The sequence below is a fragment of the Dipodomys spectabilis genome, unplaced genomic scaffold (genome assembly GCF_019054845.1).
Source record: "Dipodomys spectabilis isolate Male_0828 unplaced genomic scaffold, ASM1905484v1 ptg000231l, whole genome shotgun sequence".
Taxonomy (NCBI): Eukaryota; Metazoa; Chordata; class Mammalia; order Rodentia; family Heteromyidae; genus Dipodomys; species Dipodomys spectabilis.
In genome coordinates this window covers 4,216,229-4,232,099 of record NW_024870908.1, presented here as the reverse complement: position 1 = coordinate 4,232,099, position 15,871 = coordinate 4,216,229, and positions in this window count along the sequence as shown.

Sequence of the window (15,871 nt, the reverse complement as noted above, 5' to 3'; positions counted from 1 at the left end):
AAAATTTAAGCACCCCTGCATTGTTAGCATTTTGTAGAGAAAACATCTTCCTGACACCACCATCAATTTACTTGAAAGAATTGTTGTTAGGTTACATCCAGTGGCCACACACAGACTTATACCGCTCCCAGTAGAACCAACTTCCCCTCTTCCTGGTCCTTGTCCATAGAAGCTACAGGCTGTTTATAACCTCAAGGACAATTGTCAGTCCCTATACATGGCCTCCTGTTAGAGAAGGCAGCAATGGTATGGAGAAGGGAGTCAGGGGGTGGATCAGATGTTAGAGGCTCTCAGAGCTTGGGGCTGGGAAGGTGGCTCAGTGGTAGAGCACTTGCTTTGCATGCATGAGGCCCTGGGTTCGATTCCTCAGCACCACATAAGCAGAAAAAGCAGGAAGCGGCTCTGTGGCTCAAGTGGAAGAGCCTTGAGCAAAAGAAGCTCAGGGATAGCAACCAGGCTAAGAGTTCAAGCCCCAGGACCAGGGAGGGGGGGGGGGAAGATTCCTTTCCTCTTCCAGCTTCCAGGTGCTTGATGGGAAGTTTCCAGCCCAAGCATTTAGCAATTTTAGAGCTGCAATAGTAGACATTGGACAGGTTCCTATGAGCCAATCAAATTATCTTAAGCAATAAAGGAGAATATTGGATTCTACAGCTGGCTTGGGGAAAGGGCAGCAGCCTCCAGGCAATGGCTGAGCCCAGGGCCCAGTAGATACCGTCAGAGCTCAGTTCCTGACGGTTGGTTCAGTTTCCTGACTTGGTTTTCAGGATGGTTCTTCTCATGATGTGCATCTGAGATTCCTAGAGTCTACTTTGTCCTTGCTTCCTTCCCTCCATCCTTCCTTCCTTTCTTGATCTGAGGGCATTATGTTCTTGCTTGGCTTTTAGGCTCAGAGCTGACATCTGTCACTTGAGCCACATCTCCACGTCCAGCATTTCTGCTTGTTAACTGGAGATACAAGGCTAGAGGATTGTGAGTGCCCTAGCCAGCTCAAAACCGCAGTTCTCTCATCTCAGTCCCCTGAGTAGCTAGACCTGTAGTCATGAGTCACTGGTGCCTGGCCAATGCCAATAGTTTTAATTCAACAGAAGAGATGGCTGTAGGACAGATCCACTCATTGCCCATGTGGGTTTGAGTTTGTGTGTGTGTGTGTGTGTGTGTGTGTGTGTTGTTTTTGTTTTTTGCTTTTTGTTTTGTTTTGTTTTTTGTCAGTCATGGGGCTTGAACTCTGGGTCTGAGCATTGTCCCTTAGCTCTTCAGCTCAAGGCAAGCGCTCTACCACTTGAGCCACAGTGCCACTTCCGGTTTTCAGGTGGTTCCTTGGAGATAAGAGTCTCACTGACTTTCCTGCCCAGGCTGGCTTTGAACTACAGTCCTCAGATCTCAGCCTCCTAAGTAGCTAGGATGACAGGCATGAGCCACCAGCACCGGGCCATTGCCTGTTTTTGTAAATAAAGTTTTCTTGAAACACAGACACATTCATTCGTTTGTGTCCATGGCTTTATACTACAGTAGCAAAGCTGAAAATCTGCAACAGAGACAAGAGTCCAAAAGCCCACAGAATTCGGCAGATGGCCAGTTACAGAAAAGTAACAACCACTCCTATTACAGAACTGTGGACAGACTGAGCTCCACTGTCCCTGGGGAGGGCCGTGGACACAAACGCCAACTCACAGCTTTGCAAAAAGCACCCACTCTTGAAGATGCTCTCGGATCCAAGTTTTCCATCCACAAACAGAGATTTCTTTTCTAGGAAAAGACTCAGGGATTCCTGCGATCAAGAATTCCCAGGATTTTCTTGACAAGAAATGGACTCATTACCTTATTCATGTAACTGCAACCCCTCTGTACAGCATCCTTACGATAAAATAAAATTTAAAAAAAAAGAACTCCCAGGCTGTCGGTCTTGTTCTCTGAGAAGCTGATTCATCAGTGGACATTTACAAGAAAAAATAAAGCCAGGTGCCAGTGGCTCACGCCTGTCATCCTAGCTACTCAGGAGGCTGAGATCTGAGGATCATGGTTCAAAGCCAGCCCAGGCAGGAAAGTCCATGAGACTCTTATCTCCAATGAACCACCAGAAAAACTGGAAGTGGCGCTGTGGCTCAGCTGAAGAGCTGAGGGATAGCGCCCAGGCCTCACGACCAACAAATAATAAAATTAAAATAAAATAAGAAAAGAACAGAATAAAAGAACTATTGCTCCTTCCATTCCATGGATTGCCACAGGCAGAAGCCGAGCTGCACGGTCCTCTTAAACCAGAACCGGACACACTCTCCACTCGGTGTAGACACTAAAGATGGCTGCCCCTGGAAGCGAGGGCTCCAAAACTCACCCAGGCCCATGACCTGTCTTTAAAGGATGCTGCTCCATCTTTCATGTCATGTCTGGTCCATTTCTGACTTGGCTCCGTGCGGGCAGCATTAAACCCCGTGGTTGTAGAGCTTGTTTTCCCTGCAAAACAGCATAATTATGAAATCTTGGAGGGGCTTGTCACTTTCCACTTAATTAGCGCCACACCTGGGCCATTCTAACAACTGAGGTGATAAACCACAAACAGGCACAACTATCTGGGGTGAGCGCTGCTGGGTCTGCAGGCAAGGAGCCGAGGAGGGAAACACACAACTCCCATCCGCCTCCTCCACACCGTGTCTACTGCAAATATAAACTCACCATCCAAGCTAAGGCAATCTGCCAGTTAGACCAGCCAGGCCAATCAATGAGCTGGGAGTCTGAACTAGCAACCCACCTGCTGAGACACCCACATCCGGTCCCTGACCCATTCCCACACCTGGCGTGACAAAATGAGGGATTGGGGACTGGCGGCAGGTGCTGGAAGAGGCAGATGGGCGCGGCTCATTCCCACAACAGCTGGGTGCCTGTCACAGGAGCTCTCAGGGAAAGATGTGGTCCCTGCCCATCTCCTGCTCCTAGATGGCACATTTTTTTTCCCACTGCACTCTGGCGTGGCTATTAATTACTATATGATTATCCCCCACGGAGATGGCAGGGGAAGGGGAATTGTTCCTTTCCCGCAAATCTTTGCATAACTCTCCTTTGCTGTAAATCCATAATGATGACCTGAGGACCGAGGATTGATGCGCGCAGCCCTGTGGCAGCCATTGGGCGGGAAGGACGGCAAAGGGGAGAATCTGCGGTGGGGCTGGCTTTTTGTCAACCTTCCTGCCACAGACCTGCCATCCTCCACCATGCTGCCATCTTCCTTCCCTTTCTGTGGCCATACCACTGGTTCCTTAGTTGAAAAAAAGGAGGAGGAGAATGAGGAGGAGGAAGAGGGGAGAATGAGGAGGAGGAGCAAGAGAATGAGGAGGAGGAGGAGGAGGAGGAAGAGGAGGAGGAGGAGGAGGAGGAGGAACAGGAGGAGAATGAGGAGGAGGAGGAGAATGAGGAGGAGGAGGAGGAGGAGAATGAGGAGGAGGAGGAGGAGGAGGAGGAGAATGAGGAGGAGAATGATGATGAGGAGGAGGAGGAGGAGAAGGAGGAGGAGGAGGAAGAGGAGGAATCCTCTTGAAGTGAGGGGAGGGGAAATTGGCTGGTAGAGTCAACAGACAAGAAACCCCCAATGCCTCCTTTGATTACATCCTCTGTGGAGGCAATCTCTCAAAGCCACCCAAATTAAACAAGAAGTTAAATGTATTGATTGCTATAAGGATGGAGTCATCGGGACTTGCGTACGTACGACCCAGAGGCCGGGGAAGGAGAAGAATAGGAAGCCCTTGTGGTAGAAGGAAAGGGAGGCTTCCTTTGGGTGTCTCCTGGCTGGAGGCCGTTGGAAATGGGCTAAGGACGGAGGTATATGATCCTTAGAGAGGTTGTCAGTTTGTTAGCCACAGACTCTAACCAGGGTCTCCTGAGTGGCTAGGATTACAGGCAGCCGCACAGGTGCCCAGACTCATGACCCTGTGATTTGACTCCCACTAGCTCTTAGAATGAAAACAGCAAACATCTCCCCTGCTCCTCACTGCCCTGCCTTTCCCTCCCTTGGAAGCGGGAGGGTCGCAGAGCTGGCTCCCTCGCTCATGGCCAGACTTTCCTAATTACCTTCCCAGCAGCTCTCAGGTCACTGGCTGGCTCTTCCTGAAGAAGAGCAATGCAGTAGACGTGAGGCCCAAGCAGGGAGCTGGCCTGTGATTGGCCAGGCGTCGCCGCCAGGCTGTTGTCTGAATCTCTGAGAACCACCGGGCTGTTGAGGGTCATTAGCTATGTCCGCTGGTGCCTGGCTGGGTTGGAGCATGCAGGGAAGTGTAATGGGCCAGGCGGGGGACATGGTGGTCATCAGAAGCTCCCCCAGGGGACCTCTGCTACATCAGCTCCCCCCCACCCTCCTCCTGAAGGTAGGGAGAGTGACAGTATTTTCTAGAAACTATGACAAGTGTCTTTCCCAGTTCCTTCTCCCCAGGCTCACCCTCTTAACAATGGAGTGGACAGAGCGCCAGGGCCCAGGAAGCCCCAGGAATTCTGAGTTCTGCGCCTCTACTGTTATTGGTGTTGGTGGTGGTGGTGGTATAATCTGTAAAATGGAGAGGACAGCCAGGCATTGGTGGCTCACACCTGTCATCCTAGCTACTCAGGAGGCTGAGATCTGAGGATCGCAGTCCAAAGCCACCAAGGCAGGAAAGTCCATGAGACTCTTATCTCCAATAAACCACTCAGAAAACCGAAAGTGGCACTGTGGCTCAAATGGTAGGGCGCTCGCCTTGAGCTGAAGAGCTGAGGGACATCGCGCAGGCCCAGAGTTCAGGCCCCATGACCAACAAACAAACAAAACAAAACAAAAAAAAAACAGTAGTAAAAGTCTCTGTCACAGATGCATCAGATGCCCTATGATAAACATGGCTCCTTTCCATGTCCACATTGGATGGGACCCTCCTCCCCCTTACTCCCGACTCAAGCCCCACAAAGCCTCAGACTCCTCCCCAACTCCTACAGCAGGAAATGACCCCCCCCAACTCCCCACTCCTCCTTACAGGTACTCGGGCACGTGGTCAACCCCTTCACCACACTACTGAGCATGCCCCATACCGCCATGGCCCCTTCCATCTACCCACCCCACAGAACAAGAGTTACCGACATCCCCTCTTAGACCCGAGGTTCTGAAAACCCCGGGCACACGGCGGCAGGACGGAGCTCCACAGCCCAGGCCCTGCCCAGCACCAGCACACACGCACCCCATCACCAACGCTGTTCCCCGGGGGACAACGCTCCTCTCCCACGCGCCCTGATCCTCCTCCCCTCCAGAGAAGAAGGAAATCCCCCCCACCCTCACCCCCCACCCCCATTAACCCCCTCAGACCCAGACCCATTTCACACAGGCAAAATCAAGGCCTCATCCAGTAAAGTAACTAACCCAACTCCAAGCACTGCCTGGAACCACAGAACTGGCTGATGACATAGCTCACTTTTTTTTAATATGTTTTTTATTGTGAAAATACTGTACAGAGGGGTTACAGTCACGTGAGCAAGGTAATGAGTCCATTTCCTATCAAGCATTGTGGCCTCCTCCTTTGTTTTTCCCCTACCATCCCTTCCCTCCCATCTCCACACCCACCTATATTATAAAGTTCATTTTTCAACATAGTGTCTTGGACGTCTCATTGTTATAATGGGTCAACCTGTATCCCTAGTTAAGCATTTTGTTTTTTCCCTTCCCCTCCCCAAATTAGAGAAGTGTATATACAAGATGCAGGGCACTTACATCAAATACAGTGAAAACAGGGGTTATACCACGGGGGAGGAACATGCAAGGAAGCAATAGCAAGAAAGAAAAAAACCACTTGTGTTCCTACCTTGGGGTTCATTTCACTTAGCATCATCTTATCTAGTCATATGTACTTCAATAGTTCACCTTTTTACCAGTCCAATGCACCTGAGAAAATTGTTGAATCTTGCCAAACCTGGTGTGTGTGTGTGTGTGTGTGTGTGTGTGTGTGTGTGTGTGTGTGTGCATAGTGAGGGTTGTTTTTTTTTTTCCCAAAAGTGCCCCCAGTCAAAGAGAAAGTTTCTACAACTTCTCCCCTTTGCCAGCTCTCTTTTGGGATGCTTGTTTAATATATCTAAATAGAAATACACACTCAGAAAGCTAAGTCATTGTAGGAGGATTTTTTTCCCCCTCAGTAATTGCCTTCTTTGCCTTCAGATGTTCAGAGATGATTTCTGCCACCCACAAGCCACAGATAAAAAGCAAGTGGAGTGTTTACATACCAAGTCCGGGCCTGCCTCCTGAGCGTCCAGGCCGGGAAAACGAGGAGGAAATAGCTGTCTCCGAGGAAAGCAAACCTGCCGTGTTCACACCCAACCTTTACAAGCCCTGTCCTTGAATCCGTTTTCCCTACCAGTCCCAGAAAACAAATGCAAAACAATCACCACCACCACCACCACAACAAACAACAAATCAAAGTTCCTTCCAGAACGGGATCAATGACCAGAACCTCAGTGGGTGTGTAAAATATGAAATTACCAGCATCCTGGTAGAGCCGCAGAAATTGACAAAATAGCAGGAATTGCTCATTGCGGGAGCAGCCCCTGGTGTATTCAGTGTCTTGATGACAAACAGGAATCTGTGTTTGTGAGATTTACCTTGATGAGATTATCTCATCCACTAATGGCATTTTTGCCTCTGTGGAGGTCGACATAACTTCCTGGGGGGTGCAGAGCGGTGGTTCAATGGGGACAAAGCAATTCGCTTTTCCTATTAGTCCCAAGATCCACACCCATCCAGGTGACAGCCGGGATGTTGTAAGCAGGCTGCCTGCTCTTCTCTGCTAGTTAAGACCCTTTGGAGACGTTAGTATTCTTCCCGTCATCCTCCTCCTCCTCTTCCTCCTCCTCCTGATCCTCTTCTCCAAGCACTGTCTTATTGCTATTGATGTGCGTGGTACTGAGATTCAAACGCAGGGCTTGGCGCACTCTGCCCACTTTGACCCGTGGCCTCCACTCTTTTGTGTCTGTAGTTTGCTTTTCCGATACAGTTCTCGGGCTTTGGCTCAGGCCTGCTGGGGACCGCGATCCTCCTATTTTCCATTGCTAAGCAGCTGTGATGACACCTCTGCTCGGCCACACTTGATCTCGATCCTCCTTCTCCTGTGCCCAGCAGATCCTTGGGCCCCAGGTTCCCAGTGCGGCCCTGCCTTCTGGTTCAGGCATTCTTGCTCAGTGTGTTGATTTGACTCAGAGTTGTCTTTGAGGCGACAAAGGCTCCCTCCCTTAGCACAGTGAGGCCTCTCGGGCCAGGCCCTCCTCCCTGCCAACATAACCGCCACGGAACCGTGCCAGCACCAGCACCTGACCCTGCTGCTGTCTGCCGCCCAAGCAAAGCAGACCTTCGCGCTCACAGGGCAGACCTGGCTCCTTATATTCATGGATACGTGGTTGCAGCGCCTTACACCATTGCTATTACTGTAGCCATCCCAGTAAGTCTTGTTTTGTTTTTACATATATTTTCCACAGTCCGTTTCTACTGCTCACAACTTGGATATCATTGGCCAGGAATGTGGCTTAGTGGTAATGTGCTTGTCCAGCATACATGAAGACCTGGGTTCGATTCCTCAATACCATATGAACAGAAAAAAGCCAGAAGTGGTACTGTGGCTCAAATGGTAGAATGCTAGACTTGAGCAAAAGAAGCTCAGAGACAGTGCCCAGGCTCTGAGTTCAAGCCAAAAAAAGATAGATGAATTCAGGGAAGCCAGGCACTAGTGGTTCACGCCTGTAATCCTAGCAACTCAGGAGGCTGAGATCTGAGGATTGTGAATCGAGGTTCAAAGCCAGCCCAGGCAGGAAAGTCCGTAAGACCACCAGAAAACCGGAAGTGGTGCTGCACTTCAAAGTGGTAGATAGCTAGCCTTGAGCAAAAGGAGCTTAGGGACAGCTCTCAGGCTGTGAGTTCAAGCCCCACAACTGACTAAAATTAAATGGGAGGCTACTGAAGAGAAGGTGGAGGGAAGGCAGAGCTGGGGGTAGACTTTGGCAGTCAGAACAAAGTCCCAGAGAGAGCTAGAGATGCTTGCATTAGTAGTTAATTTTGGACACTCAGAAGTCAGACTTCCTGGGTTCAAATCCCAGCCTTGCCCCTTTGTGGAAGAGCTCAGATAAGGAAAGAGAACATTTTTTTCAGATGGAGAGAACAGCAGTACAGAGGGCCCAAGGTAGGACTAGCTCACTTCCCATGATGCAAATATTCAGAATTTAAGCAGAGCCTCCCTCCCCCGACCTTAATGAAGACCTGCAAAGGAGAGCGGTGTATCCTATGCCACGTAGCCCAGCCCTTCATTTGTAAAGTCTGGACACCAGGCTTCGGGTCACTTGTATTCTAATCAATTATGTGAAGACCCAGTATGTTTGCCCATGTCCTGAACTTGTGTGTGCAGGACATTGGGGCTTGAACTCAGGGCTTGGGTGCTATCCCTTAGCTTTTTTGCTCAAGGCTGGAGCTCTGCCACTTGAACCACAGCTCCACTTCTGGCTTTGGGATGGCGTATTGGAGACAAATGTCTCATAGATTTTCCTACCCGGGTTGGCTTTGAACCTCGATCCTCGGGTGTCAGCCTCCTGACTAGCTAGGATGACAGGCATGAGCCACCAGAGCCCAGTGCGTCTCCTAAACTTGATCGTCAGTGCAGCCTAGATTCTAAAACCAGAGGGTGACCAGTCCTGTGGTTTACCGTGCAGCTGGTGCCCACTGGAAGCCTTGCTGTAACTCCACACCCTCTCCACCTCCCTTCCCAGTCCCCACAGCCTTGAAGCCCGGAGTTCCCCGGCTGTATCTCGGATGCCAGGCATGGCACCCAGGCCTCCGTGTGCCCAGTGAATTCATGGGGAGGCTGCTGGGAGCCATTCTTGCTGAAGGAGGCCACGGGGAAAGTGACCGAGCCCCCACCCTCTACTATGGGGACACCCAGACACAAACCCAGACCTCCTGTTAGCACCGGTGCGGTCTGACGCCCACCCCTCCCGAGCCTCAGCCCCTCAGCCTCAGGAGGCAGGAAGTGGACACTTCCCCCGGTACTCAACGCAGTGGGCACCAAGGGAGACAGAGATTCCCACACGAGCCTATAACACATCTCAATCACATGCACCCCTGGTCCCCAGCCAGTCCTGCTTCTACATCCGTGTCACATACATGCATGTGTGTATATAACACATAATATATAATGTGTGATACTGTATATATATATATGTTGTATAATATGAATGTTATCATATTATTATACAATTGAATACCATAAGTTAGTTCTAATATATAGTTATATATCATGTACTATTATATCTTTAGTGATAGATAAAATAAATAAATTCTTGGTGATAGGTGGATGAGAGATAGATGATTGATTGATTGATAAATAGATGGATGGATAGATAGATGATAGATGACAGCTAGATATGGATTTTTTTTTGTCAGTCGTGGGGCTTGAACTCTGGGCCTGGGCGCTGTCCCTCAGCTCTTCAGCTCAAGGTGAGTGCTCTACCACTTGAGCCACAGCGCCACTTCCAGATGATTGATAGATAGATGACAGATAGATAGATAGGTAATTGATAGGTAAATAGTATATGGGTGATAGATAATAGATAAAAATAGATAATAGATGATTGATAGGTAGATAATTGATTCATAGATGATAGGTAATAGATAGGTATATTATTGATAGATAAGTAGTTGATAGATGCGTAGGTAGATGGATAATAGATCAATTGATAGACAACAGGTAGATATGATAGGTGATAGATCCATAGATTACTAGATAGATCCATAGGTAATAGATGATTGACAGGTGGGTAGATGGTAGAGAGATGGGTAGCTAGATAACACAGTATCTAGGGAATGCGCCCCTACAGGAAGTCTGCCCCCCCCACTGCACAGACAGATGGAGCCATGCCCCCTGTTCTTCTCCACCCTAACAGCAATCAGCCTCCCTCCCAAGAATGCTTGAGCCCTTGATAACCAAGAGCACTGAGAATCACATACAGCCAGGGATGCCCACCTGGCCAAGAGCTCACCTTGGGTGATACACTAGACATTAACTTGAGCACGCCTGGGCTTTATCAAGAAGAAGGCACGTGCATTTTGTAAAATTATTTTGTAACTCAAGTTGAAAGCTGGCAATGCGGATTTACCACTGCGGTGGCTGCGATCCACAGACCAGGTTCCTCGTCATTATGTTCACGGAGCAGAGAGTCCACGGAGCTCTTCCTCCCCCCCCACCCTCCCGCCCCTCCCCTCTAGGGCCAAGGGAGGAGCAGGCCTTGGCTGGCCACTCTGGGAGGACTCACTGGGTTTGGAGGAGCAAGTCAGAACTTGAAATCAGCCCACCAGTGGACGTGGCTGCTCCTCGTTCCTAGGTTCAGCAAATCCAGGGCAACACTACACAAGACCCAGCGATTCTAAAACAGAGCCCCTCTGAGCAGCCGTCCTGGCTCCACCCAAGCACCCTGTGAACGGGGACCCCAAGATTCCGCGGGATCTACCCTGACCACCAAAGCCTCCCTGCTTCCCACCCACAGGGAGACATCAGAGCCAGGAAAGCTCTGCCCGTGATCCTGACCCTGAGCTCACCGCCAAAGTTCCTGACAGAGCTCCGGGTGGGTTATTTTTACTTCATTTTATTTTATTTTTTGGAAATGGTGGGGTTGGGCACCAAGACTGGGATTTGAACTGGGAATCTGATGCTTCTGCTCATTGGCTGACTCTCTTCTACCTGAGCCACGCCCCTCCAACCCATGTGGAACTTTTTATCCCCTGGCTGGCCTCAGCTGCTTTGAGAAGAATTAAGTCATCAATCAACAGAACTTCAGAATCGGAACTGAAGAGATTTACATTTGTTTTCTCCTCTCTCTCTCTCTCTCTCTCTCTCTCTCTCTCCTCTCCCTCTCTCTCTCTCTCTCTCTCCTCTCTCTCCTCTCTCCTCTCTCCTCTCTCCTCTCTCTCTCTCCTCATTTTGCCCATGCTCTCACCCCACCCAGAAGCCAGAGTCCTATCTTCTCCACTTCCCAGGAAGATCTGCTTTCCGGAAGTTTCTGAGATGAACCAATCACACACAAGTGCAAACAGTCCATTCTGGAAGATAACTAAGCCAGAAACATGGCTCCACCTGGCTCTACCTTGCTGGAACCTTGGACATCGCCCTGGCCATGCTCTGGTCTTGGTGTTACCATCTCTGACATGAGTCTACATGGGTTCTCCTCCAGCTCCCACAGCCTGATCTTGGAAAAGATAGAGAAAGGCAGAAATAGTAGCCAATGCAGTCTAACAGTGGAAGGCAAGGATGGAAGGAGAGAAAAAAAAGGGAGAAAAGAAGGGAAGAAATAGGGAGGGAGGGAGGAGGGAGGGAGGGAGGGAGGAGGGAGGGAGGGAGGGAAGGAGAGAGGGAGGGAGGGAGGAGGGAGGGAGGGAGGGAAGGAGAGAGGGAGGGAGGGAGGAGGGAGGAGGGAGGGAGGGAGGGGGGAGGGAGGAAGGAAGGAAGGAAGGAAGGGCGGGAGGGTGGGAGGGAGGGAGGAAAAGAAAGAGGGAGGGAGAGAATGAGGGAGGGAGGGAGGGATTAAGGCAGCTCATTAAAGCCTTGTTAAAACTTTCTAATACACCAAGCAAAATATTTTTGGAAATTTAGACAACTCTGCTCTTTTATGCAGTTACTTATCACACGGGGCTGGTATGCTGTTTGAATCACAAATTGCATGCTAATGGCCTAATTCATAAACCACTGACATTCTTTATGAGTCCTCAGCCTTCAGAAATGAAGAATTTGTGTTCAAAATACAATTTGCATTGCAAAAATTCAATAATTTAGTTTCTCGTGTTCGTGAACGTCTAAAACCACCACATATCACTTACCCCATATTCCAGCTCTTCCCTTAGCACACGCGCCAAGCAGGGGAGTCAAGCTCTGCTTTGGATGGCCACGTTCGGAGCCACCTGGAGCGTTATCGCGAGAGGACACCGCGATCTTCTTCTCAGGGAGTGGGTGCCCGCGGCCCTTCCACAAGCAGATGCCGACTCAAGAGCTCAGGAGCTCAGGAATAGAGACATCAGTGACAGAGCTACACTGAGAACTCTTTCCAGGACAGCAGAGCCGGACAGAGGCTCTCCAGGACAAGGGCAGGTTGTGAATAATTCACCCTCCACACCCAGACCACCATCCAAAAGCAGCTGGAAAGAAAGGAAGGAAGGAAGGAAGGAAGGAAGGAGGAAGGGAAGGAAGGAAGGAAGGAAGGAAGGAAGAAGAAGAAAGAAAGAAAGAAAGAAAGAAGAAAGAAAGAAAGAAAGAAAGAAAGAAAGAAAGAAAGAAAGAAAAGAAAGAAAGAAAGAAAGACGGGAAGGAAGGGAAGAAGGAAAGAAAGAAGAAGGAAGGAAGGAAGGAAGGAGTGAAGTGATATGGAATAATCTCAGAAGTGTAAAGAGTAAGTAAGAATACTATTTACCTCACAGCCCTTTGGAAAGAAACAGAGAGGAGAGGAGACAGGGAGAGGGGAGGGGAGAGAAGGGGAGAGGAGGGAGAGGAGAGGAGAGGGGGAGGGGAGGGGAGGACAGGGGAGGGGAGGGGAGGAGAGGGGAGGGGAGGAGAGGGGAGGGGAGAGAGAGGAGAGCCCCAGAATCACCAGGGAAGGATGAGAGAGAACCCCATAAACCATGATGCAGGAGGGGCCCACGCTGAAGAGCAGGGCAGCGTGTGAGGGGGCTGGGCTGGAGGGGGGGGGGGGCTCAGCACCGCCAGGAAGCTTCTTCCATGGTGTCTTCCACGACCCCTTTCCCTCTCCACCCCGCCAGTCCCACGTCGGAACCGTGGTTGACGCTGCAGAAAGCCGGAGTTGCTAACATTTTAAACTGCAAACTAACCATGAGATGTGGAGTGAGGCCCAGCCGTGTGTTTGAATGGAAGTTCCACTCTTGCTATCCACAAAGCAGAGACCCAGGAGAGATCAACCTGAGCCAGGTGTCCCATCAGTGTGGGCAGGGGGAGGGGGGGAGAGACAGACAGACAGAGTCAGAGACAGACAGAGGGGTCCCCTGGGAATGCAAGACCCCCAAGAAGCCAGGCATTGAGCATGACAGAGATGGCTGGAGTAGACTTGGAGCCCGTGGCCTAGCACGGGCTGTGCTGCCCTGGGCTGCCCCTGCTACAGACAGAGAGGGAAAGCTCCTAACCTGGGCCTCGCCGTGGTATTGCACACCAGGCCAAATCTGGCGCAGATTTGGAAGGAGAGCTTCAAACTCTTCTCTTCTGGTTCTTCAAACAGAGATAATAGGGCTGGGAAGGTGACTCAGTGGTAGAGTGCTTTGCCTAGCATGCATGAAGCCCTGGGTTCGATTCCTCAGCACCACATACACAGAAAAAGCCAGAAGTGGCGCTGTGGCTCAAGTGGTAGAGCGCCAGTCTTGAGCAAAAGAAGCTCAGGGACAGAGCCCAGGCCCTGAGTTCAAGCCCCAGGACTGGTAAAACAGAGGGGGGGGGGGGCTGGTAATAAATCCAGGTCTGGGCAGCACGTGCCTGTAATCCTAGACACTAGGAAAGCAAAGTCTGAAAGATCTTCAGTTTCAAGGGCGGCCCAGGCAAACTTAGTGAGAACTTACCTAAAAAGTAAACTCGAACTCAGTGCCTGAAGGTTTTGCTCACTGACCAGTGCTCTACCAACTGAACCTCGTCTCCAACCCCCTGAAATTGTTTTAAAGGGCTGAGACAGAGAGCCTAGCTTAATTCTGCCCTCGGGTTCTGGTACATAAATCTAATAGCTTTGAATATTTGATCCAGCTCACAATGGAAGAGCATTCATCTAGCAAGCTCAAGGCTTTAGGTTCAGTCCCCACTAGGACAGATAGATAGATAGATAGATAGATAGATAGATAGATAGATAGATAGATAGATAGATAGATAGATAGATAGATAGATAGATAGATAGATAATAGGTAGATTGATTGGTAATTGATTGATAGATGAGAGATAAGTGATAGATAATAGATGGTACCAGTGATAGATGATAGATGAAAATAGAGATTTACAGCTGATATATAATAAATATAGTTACAATAAAGATATATGATAGTCTGATTAACAGACAATTGATAGATATATGATAGTCTGATTCACTGATAGGTTGATTGGTAGATGATAGAGTGATGGATAGATGAGAGATAGAGATTGACCGATGATATATAATAAATGATAGATAAAATAAATGATAGACGTATGATAGATTGATTGGTAGGTGATAAAGTGATTGATAGAGATTGATAGATAATAATTGATAGATAAGATAAATGATAGACATAAGATCAATTGATTGGTAGATGATAGATAGAGAGATAGATGAGATAGAGAGAGAGAGAGAGAGAGAGAGATAGATAGATAGATAGATAGCTCTGAGAAGCATCAGGCTGATTGAGCTTCAGTGACCCCTTGGGAATGGGGTTCCTGGGATCGGAGGTTCTCTGGGAAACCTGGGAATTTCCTGTGAGAATCCCATCCATCTCTGCATCTCAGATCGGGCCTTTATCAAAGAACTCAAATGGACAGACAATAGAGCCCGTGTTGGCTCATGCCTGTAATCCAATCATGCAACCCAATGGTCTGAGATCAGCCAGGGCAAAAGTATGATACCCTATCTGAAAAACAAACTAAAGCAAAATAGGCCAGGGTCGTGGCTCAAGTGGTAAGAGTGTTTGTCTGGCAAGCAGAGAGGCCCTGGGTCAATCCTCACGACCACCAACATCAATTAATTAATAATAAATAATAATAAATAGAAGCTCTAGAGCTGGGGGTAGAGCCCAGGTGTCCGGTGTTTACCTAGCACCTGTGAAGCCCAGCACTGCAAAATAAAATTACAAAAAGAAAACTTAAATATGTAGAACTCTGGCTGAGAATCTACCACGACAAATCCAGACAACCAGCCATTATCTACAATAACCAGGCCTCTGGGATCTGGCTGCTATGCAAACACCGGAGATTGAAGAAATCCATGCGCTGTAACCAGAAGCCAGACAGAATCAATGCCACGACTCACTGGCGAGCTGGCGCAGTTCCAGTGTGTGACCAGCAGGTGGCAGCAAAGACCACAACTTCCTTTTGCACAGGCCCCTTGTAGTTTCCCTGGCCTCGAACCTACCCCTTGACCCCACAGGAGACCGGTGAGCCACCCCTCTCCCCCTGGGCCCGCGGAGCAGGTGTTGGCAGGAGAGAAGAATTGTCTCGGGAGCAGGTGGTTCCCGGGTCGGTTCCCAGGTGCGTCTCTTTGCTCCTCACCCCTTGGCCCCTTAGGCTGGTTTTCATGGATGCTGCGCGTGCCTCAGTTTCCCCATCTCTTCTGGGCATGGCTTATCTCCGTGGTTGTCACAGGGCTGCTGTGCGCTTCACAGGCCTCTCGCTCCTCTGTGGTCCAGCAGCTCAGCCAGCAGGGCCGGGATCCTGCATTCGCCACCCCTCCCTGGCTCCGTACACTTCCAGTCAGCCTGTGACTGACTGCTGACACCTCCAATGGTGCAGGCGCCAAGTTAGCCCCGTGGGGTGTCCTCTGCAACCCCGGCCCAAGACCCCGAGTCTCCCCATATCTGGTGTCTGCTGGACAGGAAACAGGGTCACAGCAACTCCCCCTGATGGCCCTGGAAGCAGCCATCCCCCCCGGCCTGGGGACACTGGCCCACAGACAGGAGCCTGGGCCCTAGCCAGACAGCCCAGCAGCTGTCCATCAGGGCCCTCGGGGCTCTTCCTGCCTCCTCACACCACTTCCGCTCTCCCCGCCCCCCCACCCCACCCCATGGGGACGTCCCAGGGCCTGGAGGGACGCAAGGGCCCAACCCACCCCAGGAACAGCAAGGGGGGGTGTATCTTTGTCTCTGGGGGCCTTAGCACCACACCTAAGGGCAGGACCC